This window comes from Callospermophilus lateralis, chromosome 6 (assembly GCF_048772815.1).
Source record: "Callospermophilus lateralis isolate mCalLat2 chromosome 6, mCalLat2.hap1, whole genome shotgun sequence".
Lineage (NCBI taxonomy): Eukaryota > Metazoa > Chordata > Mammalia > Rodentia > Sciuridae > Callospermophilus > Callospermophilus lateralis.
The window spans coordinates 19,131,608-19,145,872 of record NC_135310.1 but is presented as its reverse complement, the minus strand read 5'-3'; the positions used below and the strand labels follow the sequence as shown (position 1 = coordinate 19,145,872).

General features: G+C 33.2%; 1 protein-coding gene across 4 annotated transcripts in view; it reads left to right on the top strand.

Moving 5' to 3' along the window:
- The window catches only part of Tab2 (TGF-beta activated kinase 1 (MAP3K7) binding protein 2), a 75,915-nt gene that overhangs the window by 19,879 nt on the left and 41,771 nt on the right, over positions 1-14,265 (top strand). For 2 of the 4 annotated variants that reach the window (XM_076858155.1, XM_076858153.1), the window contains exon 1: positions 4,899-5,042. The exons of the other annotated variants lie outside the window; for them this stretch is intronic. The gene's annotated coding sequence lies outside the window, so the exon portion shown is untranslated. Of the gene's footprint in view, positions 1-4,898; positions 5,043-14,265 lie in introns of those variants that run through there. 4 annotated transcript variants of the gene reach the window in all.

Sequence of the window (14,265 nt, the reverse complement as noted above, 5' to 3'; positions counted from 1 at the left end):
CAGTCTGTTGTGTTTCTCTTTGTAGACTGGGTTAGGACATCAACTCAGGTAGAAAGCATTAGCATACATAGTGATGTGCTTTTGTTCTGAAATCTGGAATATAGACAGTTAATGCATGAATACATAGGATTGAGGAAGTTTTAACTGTATTACCATTCTGTACTTTCTTTTCATTTACTTTGAAAAATAGGCTTATATATTAATATCATTATATAAGTAAAAACTCCTAGAAATGGGGAAAATCTTTAATAAAAATGAAATAAAGCTCAATAATCATTCTTAAATACATTAAATTATTTTATATTTACTATATATAAATGTGTATCCTTGTTTATGATTCATAAGAAATAAAACAAATTTTTTCTATTAAACTTTTGTTCATAATCTGCAAATTTATGTTTAGAACCTGCTTTCTTAAAGTTTTTTAATTTCAAATTCTATGATACTGAATGTTTTATCAAGTAGATTAGAACACTTATACTACAGTTCAGAGATTTTCCTTAGATTATGCGATTGTAGATGAATGCCAGAGGAACCGTGAAAGAATGAATGTCATAACTTTTGCGTCTATCCTTTTGACAAACATTAAGAAAAGGCATAGGAATAAGGATTCTAGCAAACTGAAAAAGACTGCACAGTATTGACCAAAAAAGGAATATTCAAGAGGAAAGTTATTAGTAATGTCCTTAGTGCAATAAAGAAGAAAAAACCCTGGACCTAGAGTTAGAAAACCACAAACACATTTCCTGCCTTAACTTTGATTTTTAGTTTTGGTAATCATTTTTTTAAAAAAAGGTTACTTAATTGTCTGAATCTTGCAAAGTGGCAGTAATAACTACTTAGCTTTCCTCAGTGATTTCTGGGAAGATCTAGTGACATGATAGATTAGAAAGTACCTAGTAAAACTTAAAACATTCAGCGAATTTAAGTAATTGCAAAAAGGTGGAGGAGGAGCCTGAAGAAGATACTGGATTTGATGATTTGAATAAAAGTATTATCAAGGGAGAGACCTTGAAGGCAGGTTAAAACAAAATGAGGCCATTGTATAAAATCTTAGTAGAGCAGTTTGGCAAGGTGTGAATTGTAACAGAGGTGAACTGGCATATATTTATTCCTTACATTGCTAATGCAGTTTCTTCCATAATTGTTGGTGTTTCATACTAGACTAGGAGTATAGATAGAGAGCAACAATTTTAATAAACAGGTTTGTGAATAAATACTTGATAAAGGATTCTCACACTAAAGGCTAAGGAAATACTTTGTGGTATGAATGTGCGGATGTATGTGGGTACTCACATATACATTACAGTGTGTTTACGATGGATAAGACTTACATATGGTCATAGGTTGAAGGAAGAAACTGAAAAGAAAGGATATTGGTTTCTTTAAGGAAAGAAGGGTCTGGAGCTATAAATGAAAATGCTAGTCTTTTTGTTGTTGTTAGATATATATGACAGTAGAAAGTATTTTGACATGTTATATATACATTCAGTATAACTTATTGTAATTAGGATCCTATTCTTGTGGTTGTCCATGATGCAGAATTACCCTGGTCATGTATTCAACTAGAAGTATAGGAAAATTATGTCTGATTAATTCTACTGTCCTTCCTGTTTCCCTACACCCTCCCTTCCCTTCATTCCCCTTTGTCTAATTCAGTGGACTTTTCTTCTCCCCACCCTCCCTTGTGGGTTAGCATCCACATATCAGACAGAACATTTCATTTGACTGTTGGTGTTTTGGTGGTATTGGCTTATTTCACTTAGCATGATAGTCTCCAACTCCATCCATTTACAGGCAAATGCCATAATTTCATTCTTTATGGCTGAGTAATATTTCATTGTGTATATATACCACATTTTCTTTATCCATTTATCTGATGAAGGGCATCTAGGTTGGTTCCATAGTTTGACTATTGTGAATTGAGCTGCTATAAACATTGATGTGTCTGTGTCACTGTAGTATGCTGATTTTAAGTCCTTTGGGTATAGACTAAGGAGTGGGATAACTGGATCAAATGATGGTTCTATTCCAAGTTTTCTTAGGAAATCTCCATACTGCTTTCCATTAGTGGTTGCACCAATTTGCAGTCCCACCAATAGTATATGAGAGTACCTTTCTCTCACATCCTCACCAGCATAGATTGTTACTTGTATTTTTTATAATTGTCATTCTGACAGGGGTGAGATGGAATCTCAGTATAATTTTAATTTGCAGAAAATGTTAGTCTTATTCACAAGAGACCATTCCCTATAAAAATTACCAGACCAAGGATGTTTTACCAATGAATTCTTGAAAACATCAAGCCCTGGATAATATTCAGAACACAAAGAAGAAGAAGTAAACTTTGTAGTTCTTTTTACAAAGCTAGCATAACATGAGAGTAAAACAGAATAAAAGAAGACTACAGACTAGTCTCTCAAAAGTTGGTACAAAATATGCTTGTTGAGTGAAATCTAGTATGGCATTAACAAAATAGTTCTGTGACCGAGTAGGATTCATTCTAGGAATGCAGTGATAAATCAAATTAATTCTTATTGATGGGAGGGGATATGATTATCTTGAGGGAAATAAAAAAGGGGAAGAGGAGGATTCACCATTTATTTCTGCTAAAAAGTCTTAGTAAAATAAGAATAAAGGGATATTCCTAAAATTTCTTATATCTCAGATCAGTAGGTAGCGGTTTGTTGCTAGAAACATTAAAATACTAGAATTGACATTTAGTAAATTTCTAAATTCATGTTAAAAAGTCATGAATTAAAAGAGATCCAACCAACATCATTATTATTATATAACATGGTCTTGGAAATGCTAACCCGTGTAATTAGACCAAAAAACAAAACAGGAGGTATAATTATAGAAAGGGAAGAGGAAGATTTACTATATTTGTAGATAACATTGTATATGTGGAAAAGTCAAGAAAATCAACTGAAATATTGCAATGAGCATGAGATTTCAAAGTGATGGCTAATTATAAAATTAAAATACGTAACAATGCTAAAGTGTTTTTCTTTTCCTTGATGATCTTTAAACTGAAAGCCTATCTATATGGGTTAGTAAGTGGTAATTCTCTACCTCCTCACACTATTTTGAAATAAAGTTGTGGCAGTGAATACATTTAGCGTGACTGTAAGGATTATTATTATTATTTTTTTAAGAATTCCTTGTGGCTTATGATGCTTGTTCTATTACGCTGTAATGTCAGGGAAGGTGTAATCTGATCTTTGGGCCATATTTGGTAAATAATAATTTTGTGTGGAACCTACTGTTCTATCAGTAAGAGGAAAATTTTTGCCCATATGTATAGCTCTTCGTTGTCTTTAAAGTATTTCCTAACTTAAAGGCTAAGTTATATCATGTATTGATTGCCTTTTTGACTTTTAAAAAGCAAGAAGTGTATATTTTCTACTTTGCTTGGAGAGAGAAAAATTACATGTCTTCTTGTTTGATACAAATTTTTTATAACCTAAATGTAAATTTTAATATATCTAATTATTATCAGTAGCCAGACTTGAGCTATCTCATTTGCTTTGTAGCTGTTTTGAAGCCAGTGTTGATGAATCAATATTATCTCTTAGAATGTGATGCATTGAATGAATTAAACCTAAAGACTTAGTATGTAGGTGTTGCAGTAAAAACTTATGTGTACCCATGTTTAGAACAGAAGAATGTATTCCATTCCTTAGTAATGCAGAAAAATGTACTGGACACTTAGTATATGCCAGGCTATTAGGTGCTTTATGCACTTGAGCTAAATCTCATGACAATTCAGAGATGAGTGGAAGTATGCATTTAATAGAAAGGAAACTTCTGCAGAGACTTTTAATCCAGGGCCATATTCATATCAAATTTAAATGGAGGTCTCTCTCTTTCAGAAATTCTTACCTGCAGCTTGCCATCACAAAAGATGGAAAGTTTATGTTTTCCACAAAATAATTTTTCTCCATTTTGCTATGTTGTATTACTAGTTACTAGAAATGCAGGGAGGTAAGTTCTTTGAAACCTTCTTTTCACTATTTTTTGTCCTGTTATAATTTTTACATCTGACAGCAGCAGAGAAGTTGATTTATTTTGTGGGGTTAGTTTCTTAGAAAAACTCCTAATGGTGCCAGCCTACCAACATAAGGGCATCTTTTCTAGACCCTAGAATCTAATTAGTACAATATTCTACCATTTTTTAATATCCTACCATTTCTTTAACCTTTATAGTTGCAAGTTTATTTGGGGGTTTTTGTTTTTATATGAGTCTCACACATTTTTTTTTTAATCATGAATCTATTTTAGTAATGGAAAAAAAGAATTTCCAGTGTGGTTAAGAACCACATCTTATGAGCTGTTCTTTGCCTCCTTCTTTTAAGAATTACCAAGTGTTTTTAGAAATTGGAACTTGAAATTCAGTTCATTGCTTGGATATATCTAAAGTATTTCTTAAGAAACCCCTGAGAACTGAAATAGGAAATTAGGGGAACAGTTAGAAAATGATGGGAAATAAAATAGCAAAAAAGAAGAGCAAAATGAGCTGAAAATAAGGACTTCACAATTTCAATTTTACCAATGAAAATGGATTTTTTTTTTTTTTTTCCTGTTGTGGTTCCTCTGGTCCCCAGTGGGACGGGCTGTTGTTGAAAGCCCTTAGAGATTTCATCAAAACTACTATTCAATTTCTAGAATTGGGAGTCTAGACTAGAGTTGGGTAGATTAAGAGACTAACAGTTAAGAAAATAACTTCCTCTGGTAACTTGTCATTTTAGAAATCCTTTTTCCCACTTTAGAATATTTAGTGTTAGAGCCTTTAGGAACTACCTCACTGCTCTTAGATCTCATAATGTTATCTGGTCACGTTTCATATTCTGCCTACCTCTAGTTTACTCTAGTTTCTCTTCTGCTTTCAAGGCTCCAGACCCAGTTCCTGGACCTGCCCTGGAAAAGAAGTATCCAGTAGAGATGAGCTCACTGCAGTTACTTAATTAAAAAATTGTAAGCTGCAAAAATGGCAATGGGCCAACCAAGAACAGCTACAATTTGAATTTTTCTATTTCCAGGTATGCTAAAGTCCATGGCACCAGACAACCTTAGCCTGTGTAACTGCCTTACTATGAAATCTGTAATAAACACAACTTTACTTTCAAAACTTGTAGTCCTCTTGCTTTAAAGTACAATAACATCCCTAACATCTAGGTAACATGTAACTAGTATTGCCTGTAGTGTAACTTTTGCCTGAATGTTTCTTTCTTAACTTGTTTGCTAGTAATAGCAAACTAATGGAAAAAAGTCTAAGATAAATTTGAAATGCTAGAGTTAAGCCCTGTACGTTTACAAAACGTATTCTGATCTTCTTTGAAAAGTGAACATTAACAATAAGCAACTTTCCTACTTTTAAGAGATTTATATATACAAGTAGTATAGGGAATAAATGAATGAAACAAGTTCTTCCTCAGCTGTTCTGTACTATTGATGCCTTCATATAAATAGTTAATGCATTCTTCAGAAGTCAGAACTAACATTTCTGGATAGAACCAAATGATGTATTTTAGTAGTTTTTACCTGGAGAATTATTTTAGATGTAAGTGCATAAATAATATTTGCTGATTTTTTTTTTACTTGAATGCTTTTAAAAAAAGCCAGATAAGAAAGTCATAGAGTGTCCCAGGATGAAAAAAAATGAGGTTTTCTAACACTTTAGTTTTTAACTGAGGAAAACTACTTATGAATGGTTAAAGAACCAAGGTCAATTGGCTTTTAAGGACATGTATTGCTTTTACTAATTTGTACACATTTAGAAACAATCCATAAAAGGTGACTTTTATTTATTCATAAATGAAATCATATGTATATAATATTATATATGTAAATAAAATTATATATAACTACACGTATCTCTTGATTTTAAAGTTCAATTCCTCTAGGTTAGAGCTCACCCACAATTGAACAGGGATTTTGTATCCCGATTGTGAATTTAGAGGATGATCCTAATATTCTACCATGTGCCTTCCTTACATTTCCTTCTAGAGTGTTACTTAATGCATTGAGTTAGTGTCAGGCAGTCCAGTCAGCATTAAGGTCACTGGTTATCTGTTTAGTATTGATCATCTCAGTACTAAATTAGGATTGAAAAGGGAGCAGCTAGCAGAGTTCTTACAGGATCATCACCATTGTTTGAGAAATTGAAAAAGGGATTGTATATGCATACCAAGTCTTCACCATTAGTAATGGTGGAGTTTTTTGTTTTATAAATTGTGTGTGTAAAATACTGAGCTAAACACAGTAGGAATATAGAAATGAAGAAACCCTTTTCGGTGAGCTTATAGACAAGTATAGTTGGCCCTCCACAGCCATGGGTTCTGTGCCAGCTGGAGATTGAAATCAGGTGGGCCTCAATGATTACAGCTGTAATAAACATGTATATTTTTTTCTTGTCATTATGTCCTAACAATACAGTGATTTACATTGTATTAGGTATTATAAGTAGTCCAGAGATGATTTAATGTATATGAGAGGATGTGTATATGTACATTTCCATTTTGAATAAGATTTTATAAGGTTAATCGAGCATCTGCAGATTCTGGTATTCTTGAGGAGTCCTGGAACTTATCCCTTTTGAATTCTGAGGGACAACTGTAATATGAAAGTATCATAGTAGAGACACTAATATACTATGGTGTATTTACTTGAGAGTACCAGAAAGACTCAACCTGGTAAAGAAGGTAATACATTTCTATCAAGCCCTGAAGGTTAGAATTTAACTTTAGAATGTGGCAAGAGTGTTTTTCAAGAATTGTTACTTCTAAAGTTGTATGTTCTAAAAACATTATCTAAGCATCTAACATGCTTAGAAGATAGTGGGGATTTGATGGGAGATGGAGCTATGTCATACATATTTTCAAATGTCAGGTGAAAGAATTTGGACTTTCATTTATTTTGTTAGGCAGTGAAAATTCACAGAAGATTTCCTAGTACAAATGCATATAAGTCATTGAGTATTTTGGAATACTGACTGCAGTAAAGTGAAGGTTGAATTAATAAGGTTAGATGTTAGGTAGTAGTAATACCTAATAAAGGATGTCTATTGTTCTGTTTGTCCTGCATTGCGTGTAGAGTTTCACCTGTAATTTCTCTTTAATCCTCACTACAGGACTCCAGTGAGAAGTAACTAAAGTGATAAACGTTAAACATTTAACATAGGACCTGGACCATAGTGCTGAACCAGAGGAATTACACTATGAGCTCAGATAAAATAGTGTGTTATCTCTTCCTTTGTGGATAGGGTATAGAGTTTATTGAGGAACTCTTAAACTACAATAAACCTACTTTTTCTTATACTCCCTACTTATTTCTTTTAACCAATTAAATTCTTAATCATAGATAATAATATTGCTTACTTAGTTTAAGGGCTTGAGTAAGAAGTTTACCATGAGTTCCTTGGGGTAAAAAAATGAGACATGGCTTTTTTGTTTTAACTGTGTATGTCATAAATTAGGAGACTAAGTTTAGAAATGATTAGTCACGGACCTAAACATATGAATAGTTAAAAATGTAACTGTACATGTATAAATATACCACAGTAAATTCTGCCTTTGTGTATATCAAGCCATTTAAAAATAAATAAGTAAAAGGAAGACGGTAGAATAGAGGAGGGGCAATAGGAGGAAGGAGGAGGGGAAGGGAAAGGAAGCACCAGGGACTGAAATTAGAACAAATTAAATTCCATGCATGTAAAGATTATGTCAAGATGAACCCAATATGATATGTAACTATAATGCACTAATAAAAGTGTTAGAAAAATATATATGTATCCAGTTTTTTAAACATCCTGATAATTGATCATTGCTTCAACTGTTAACTGCATATCAGTAACAGTTTGAATTATTTGAAAGTAGCTGTTGTTGGCTAAGTACAGTTACTTTCAAATAACTCATTCTATTCCACCCATATCAAAATACAAGGAGTGCCATGGGGAAATATATGGAAGTAACTTTATAGAGAGATTTTTTCTTTTTCTTTAATTCTAATCTTTCAGTTGTTGATGCTTAATTATTCAAGTAATAGATAAATATATTTTCCTACAGAAATTGAAACATTACAGAATTGGAACTAAACTTATAGGGACTACCTTTGTAATCTTTCCTATGTATTCAAACAAATATTTTTCTTTAAATAAACCTTCTTCATTTTTTTTACAGAGCATCATATTATACATGAATTCTGCATCTTAATCTTTTTCAAATGATGTCTTATAATATTTGCCATATAACTATTTGGATCTTAATTTGCTACAGAAAGAAAAAGACACATGGTGACTCTTAGTATATCTATGCAAACATTTATTCCTTTGTGATAGACATTGGAGTTTTTCTTTGGTAATGGCACACGATCTTTGTTTACATCTCTTTATACACATGTGTTTTTCTCTAGATGCTTTTGTTTGTATATAGATGGATAGAAAGGTAGAACTCTCAGTACTTTATTATTAGTTACATGTCCACTTACACTGTGTCTAACTCATAAACTTAATTTGCTCTTGGAGTTTTTCTCTCTTTCTGTCCGGGAGTTCCTCCCACCCCTGCCCCTGACACACACACACAGACACACACATACACATACCCCTCTAGCAGCTGGCCGGCAGTCTACTCTGGGAGTATGTTGGCTAAGGGCTGCGACATTAGAAAGAATATGGGCAAAGTTATTTGAGATGAACAGGGAAAAAGTAAGGGATTGAACTTATCTAGGAATCAGTTGATGAAACTTCTTAAACTTTCTCTGAATTTCCTATTAAGGTGGAATTTGAAGTTATATTCAGCCATAATACAATTTTTATGTGTCATTGAGTTAATTGATTCATTAAAAATGATTGTTGTTGGTGAAAGAGGAAAACTGGTTCTTTCAGTCACTTTCATTTGTTTTTTTCCTCCTTTTACCCATAAGTAAGAACTTATTGATATATTTAGCTTCCGTGTTCTTTTTAAAGATGATCTTTATGCACATGGTAGATTGTCCAAAACTAATAGTGAGAAGAGTAACTTTGTTTTGAATGGTAACTTTGTTTTCACTTTAAAACCCTAATATATTAGAAAATAATTATGATATATGAATAGGAAAATACACACAAGGTAGTCAGTTGTACACTATGTCATCTCAGATTTATTGCACTTTTCTCAATCCTTAGAAAATGGTAGCACCCACCACAAAACCACAATACATAAATTGCCAAGTGTGGCTGACTTGTACATTCCTTTTAGAAGAACTTATAACTGGTTAGTCTTTTATCCATAAGAAATGTCAACATTCATAGTCTTGAAGTGATGCATTAAATTAAAAAATTGGAAAATTTTTTGTGGGGAAGTTTTCTTTTTAAGAGGTGGTAGTATGGATCATCTTGTTACTTTAGCTATTAATGTTAATAGTTTCTCTTAAAATAAATTATCCCATTTTAGAATTATAAAGTTGAGATATCTGACTTTTGGTAACATAATCCTTGGGTCTCTTCAGTCTTAAATAACAGTAAAACTGAACCTAATAGCTAACTTAAAGAAGTTAGTATTTGGACGACTGATGTTTCTGTTATTTTATTTTTGCAAATAACAGCTTGCCTATGTAACATGGTTCAGTGTTAGAACTGTTGGTGATCAACTTTATGCTAAAAATTAGTTATAATTTTCTTTCTTTTATCTTCAGTGATGATAGTGTTTGAATTTTATATTTTTAATTTTACAGCTAAAATTAAGTGTTTTGCCTTTATAGAATTATAACATCGTATTCCAAGAAATATAATTCTAATAATTTGCTATAAAAAGTGTTGACTTTTTAGGTTAAATTAATGACATTTATAAATTCTTGTAAGGTTTATCAAATGTATAGTGTACCAAATGTTATCTAACTGGCATAGGCGGTAATACACTGCATATTAATCCTTTTTATGATGAAGATATTATTTCAGAATAACTCATTACAGTCTTGATAATGTTAGCCAATCCACAGAAGACACAAATTGTAATTAGTGTGAAGAAATTTTAGCATCATATTGATAACCAGATAAGTGGTTTTCCCACTGGACATTTTGGGAATGGTAGTGTTAACAGTTGTTGAGATCAAAGGAGTTTTGACATATAGCCAGTTCTTTTAAAAATTTAACATATGTCTTCCTGAACATCACTATGACATGCAGAAGCATACCACCAAAAATGACATGTACCTGTTGAAAAAAGGAGATTAGGGATATAGCACTCAAAATCTTCATCTGCAAACATTAAAAATAAAAACAAGAACCTTAATGAAAATGATAATACAGTTTTACTCATGTTAAATGATTAGGAATTACAGAAATACTACAATAAACATTGTGCTTCTCCTTGAACAAGACTTAAAGTTTACTTATGAGAAGTGAGCTCACTGGGTTGTAGCTCATGAGTTTTGTGAAGTAGTCCAAAAAGGATTTTCTGAAACCAAAAGGGAAGTTGTAACACAAGATATAACTGGGTATGTGTAATCTATAACATGCTGATGAAGTAGCTGGTAGGTAGATGTTAGAGGCGTGTTCCTGTTTTGTATGGATTTGTATGCAGCTTGTTCCAGTTAGATATGGTTTTCTGTGTTTACCTAGTGATTCTCCCAAGTGAAATTGTAGCAAAATTCACCTAATGCTCAAATTATTCTCCACTATATCAACTGTATTAGAACAAATTTATCATTTCAAAACAGTGTAGAACTAACTTACAGCTGAAGGTGAAGAAAATTTTTACATTTGGGAAGATAGATACTCCTTGTTATACTAGTCTCTAAAAGCTAGATGTATTCTGATGTTTATTTAGAGATTCATTGCAGCAAATGTATACCGAACATCCATTTTTCATATACAGGTACTTAGGATACAGAAGTAGGCAAGGGATCTCACAGCTTTGGAACTGACATTACTCATGTGAAGAATTTTGTTTATAATCATGGGTTGGTTGTAAGAAGTGAAATTGTGTTGATGGGTAGAAGAAGTCTAGCAAAGAGTCTAGTGGCCAACAGGTTTTTTCCTAACCTCTTAAATTATAAACTTTTATAAGATAACTTGCTAGAATCCTGTATAACTCAGGATTTCATGGTTTACAGAAAATATTATCATTTTTAGTAGTTACTATGGAAATCAGGATTTAATTTTAGGATATGTTGAAATGTTACCTTCATATTCATAAAATGAGGGAGAAACTAATACAGTTGGGGGAGTGAATTTGGCATATTTCTTCTTCATTATATTATTTTGTTTTCAATACAAACTATTTTTCTTTGTTGGAATAATTAAAATTTGTAACACTAGAATTATGCCATGTAAGAAAGGAACAAAAATAAAATGATATGCATATAGTTTTGCATAATAATATTAAAACTGTAGTACTAGTGTATTCAAGGTCTTCTTTAATAAAAACCATCATACACATGAAGGCTTCATTGCTTATCTTCTTCCATAACGACTCCCCACCCCAACACCTTCTTCATAATCTCCTTCTTTCCTCTTGTCCCTCCTGTCTTATTCTACCCAGACACGTGGCTTATTATCTCCAGAATATGTCCACTCTTTGGTTGCCTTGCTTAAGTATCTGTATCTCCTACTCCCTCCCTCAGTCCCAAGGGACTTCCTATTAAATACCTGTGGCACAATTTATGATCCTTCCCAGCACTCATGTGCAACCTAGTATCTTGAGCTTTTTCACATAGGTTTCTCAGAGTTCCTCGGTTACACTTGTTACCCGTCCCATGTACGTTGGAAAGGAAGGCCTCAAGAGGTTCTGTCAGCTTCAGCATTTAGCAGCCAGGGTAGCATTTCTACTTTGTGAAAATACATAATATTTAAAATAAATAGTTACTGCCACAGTTTATATGTTTTGCTGTATGCCAGGCAGGTGTAATACTGTTCACTTTCATTGCATTCACACTAATCCTTGAAACTCTTTGCTTTTTCATTTTACATAGGATGAAATAATGGGATCACTATTTTATTGACCTATATTTACTGTGTGCTTTTTGACTTTGCTGTTTTTTTAGCTTACATGGGTTACCAATTTAATTCTCATAACAGTCCATAAGAGCCACTATCTGGCTTTAGTGTATGAGAGAAAGGGAAGAATGATCAGGGGCAATCAGTTTCAGACTTTTTTCCTTTATTTTTTAAGCTTAAAAGTGGTAATTTATTATTATTTAGCTCTATATTTACTTCTTTACACTTTTTTCTTGTAACATTCTTTTATATTTTATCTTTTTAGTTATATATAACATTAGGATACATTTTGACATAATCACAAAAGCATGGACTATAATTTGCTCTAATCTGTCCCCAGAACTCCCCCTCCCTACTTCTTTTCCTTTACTCTACTGATCTTTGTGTAATTTACTATGGTTTTATTTTTTAATTAGTGCCTTGTAGATGTACTTGATGGAGAGATTCACTGTGGTGTACTCGTGTGTACATACAAATGTACATAGAAAAGTTCTTCCCGTATTCTGTCCTTTCTTCCTCTCCCTTGATTCCCTTTGTCTGCTGATCTTTCCTCTATTTTCCTCTTTTTTCCCCATTCTTTCCATCCACCCCCCATTTTAGATTATCAGCTTCAATCTTTGACAAAGTTTTCTTTATTTCTGTGGACATTGTTGTGGATATTTGTTTTTAATCTCTTATCAAGGTAGTCTGTTTACTATACAGTAGTACATCTCCTCTGAATTTTTTTTATTAATTTTTATTGTTGGTTGTTCAAAACATTACATAGTTCTTGATATATCATATTTCACACTTTGATTCAAGTGGGATATGAACTCCCATTTTTACCCCGTATACAGATTGCAGAATTACATCAGTTACACATCCATTGATTTACATATTGCCATACTAGTGTCTGTTGTATTCTGCTGCCTTTCCTATCCTCTACTATCCTCCCCTCTCCCCCCTCCCCTCCCCTCTTCTCTCTCTACCCCCTCTACTATAATTCATTTCTCCCCCTTATATTTTTTTCCCTTTCCCCTCACTTCCTCTTGTATGTAAGTTTGTATACCCCTGAGGGTCTCCTTCCATTTCCATGCAATTTCCCTTCTCTCTCCCTTTCCCTCCCACCTCTCATCCCTGTTTAATGTTAATCTTCTTCTCATGCTCTTCGCCCCTACTCTGTTCTTAGTTACTCTCCTTATATCAAAGAAGACATTTGGCATTTGTTTTTAAGGGATTGGCTGGCTTCACTTAGCATAATCTGCTCTAATGCCATCCATTTCCCTGCAAATTCTATGATTTTGTCATTTTGTAATGCAGAGTAATACTCCATTGTGTATAATTGCCACATTTTTTTTAATCCATTCGTCTATTGAAAGGCATCTAGGTTGGTTCCACAGTCTTGCTATTGTGAATTGTGCTGCTATGAACATGGATGTAGCAGTGTCCCTGTAGTATGCTCTTTTTAGGTCTTTAGGGAATAGACCGAGAAGGGGAATAGCTGGGTCAAATGGTGGTTCCATTCCCAGCTTTCCAAGAAATCTTCATACTGCTTTCCAAATTGGCCGCACCAATTTGCAGTCCCACCAGCAATGTACAAGTGAACCCTTTTCCCCACATCCTCACCAGCACTTGTTGTTGTTTGACTTCCTAATGGCTGCCAATCTTACTGGAGTGAGATGGTATCTTAGGGTGGTTTTGATTTGCATTTCTCTGACTGCTAGAGATGGTGAGCATTTTTTCATGTACTTGTTGATTGATTGTATGTCCTCCTCTGACAAATGTCTGTTCAGGTCCTTGGCCCATTTGTTGATTGGGTTATTTGTTATCTTATTGTCTAATTTTTTGAGTTCTTTGTATATTCTGGATATTAGGGCTCTGTCTGAAGTGTGAGGAGTAAAGATTTGTTCCCAGGATGTAGGCTCTCCTCTGAATTTTTAACTTCAGTTGTAGAATAGAAATGCTTTTCCTCTCTCCCCTCTCTCCATTTTCTCCCCATCCTCCCTCCATCTCATGAGAATTTGAGAGTTCTACTATTTATTGGCTTGATGGAAATTCAGCTTTTGACTGGGCTATATTTGATTAATATTCTACAGGGTGTTTTGTTGTTGTTGTTTAATATTTTGATTTTTTGTTTTTCACTAAGAATCAAAATGTTAGTTTGGGAAAGGACCTTGGAGGTATAAATGGTCCATTTCCTCATTATAGACTGAGAAATTACTTGGTGATATTTGTAGGCAAAAAAGTAATATAAACACTGAATACTGATTAAACAAAAATTGTGAAATAAGTAACTGGGCAGAAGGATACAG